Raw genomic sequence first — 1,531 nt, 5'->3', positions numbered from 1 at the left:
ATCACAAAAATAAACAGGAAAAAATAAAATTAAATGCATATTGAAAAAAATAAACAGATACCAGCTCAATCCATATACTTCAAACAATGGTAAAGTACATTATTGTCAAATTTGGCTCAGAGTAAAGAGACATTCTCTTGAATATGGCAGCGTTTTGTGTGTTTTCTGAATATTTATCTTTTGAATTCTAGTTGCAGCAGCCATTTGTCTAATATTAAAATTTGTGGTCTATGTATTTCTTTTGCTCCTTTTTGTTTTGTTTCATTTCATTTTGTTTTATTTGCTTTTGTAAAGAGACCTTGCTCTGGGGCTCTGTATTCAAGGAATAATTTTGTTTGACTCAACTGAACATAATTCTCATGATGGAAAAAATCCATTGTAGTAATTGGCAATGAGTAAATGCATAAATAACAAAAGTTCCAATTCTATGAAAGCCATATTTAGTTATTGGCAATACACAAACAATTGAAAATACTTAAATTAAGATGTAAATGTATAGAAGGATGTTTCCTTTGACTCCTGGCTATATTCCCAGAATTCATTAGGAATATGCCAACCTAGACACAAATCCCTCTGAAACTGTGGATTAGCTTTAACTTTTTAAATCACTAAAAATTATGAATGTTTAATTTCTGGAAGAGTTTTCATGTTTTTATAAATCTATGCCTACTTATAAAATTTAGAGTTCATACATCTCAACATTTAAAAATTATTCTCTCTGGCATTATTGTAAATTGTAATAACATGAGATGATATGAAGTACCAATCTATCTATCTACCTATCTATCATCTATCATATTAACTTTATACAAGATGTGTTAGGATTTATAATGATATAAAGACAAGTAAAACTCAGACCAAGTATTTGCACTCAATCAACTTCCCATAATTAACTTTTATTGAGACTTGAATAATCATAAGCTTATTGTAATAATGTATAAGAGTTACTTAGCACAGTTCCTGGCATATAAAAAGCTCCTATATTATTACTACTATCAGTACTAAATAATGATTGTTATTGTTGTTACCGAAAGTTTGGTACTTGTCCCTGTGGTCAAATCAGTGAGAATGAAGAATGAGGACAAGTAGTTTGCAGAAAACGAAAGAGAAGTTTATCACTTTGCCAGCAAATGAGGAGGGTGTTAGACTAGCATCTCAAAAGATCACCATCATGTCTTTATGCAGAAATACAGGGCTCTTTAAAAGGGAAGTTTTTGTCTGTTGGGCTCAGGTCTACATGACCACTGTCACATGTCATGGTTTTTGGCTACTGTTTAACTATAATTAATGGTTTTGGTAGACCGCATCTCCATTGACAAAGATCTTGTGACCCATGTCCAGACGATTCTGTTCAATCATCTCTTGTGGTTTAAGAGACTAGAAACAAACAGCAAAGAACATCTTTCTTCTCCTTTGATTACTGGGCGAGGGAAGAAATGCAGGTTTCAATTCCCAAAAAGGGTGGGGGGTTTAAAGAGGAAAAACTCCTAGAACATTTTGTCCTTTTTTTAGACCTTTATCTCTGTTACAC

The sequence above is a fragment of the Propithecus coquereli genome, unplaced genomic scaffold (assembly GCF_000956105.1).
Source record: "Propithecus coquereli isolate 6110/MARCELLA unplaced genomic scaffold, Pcoq_1.0 Scaffold311, whole genome shotgun sequence".
NCBI lineage: Eukaryota > Metazoa > Chordata > Mammalia > Primates > Indriidae > Propithecus > Propithecus coquereli.
The sequence above is the reverse complement of the archived record's forward strand: the minus strand, read 5'-3'. Positions refer to the sequence as shown.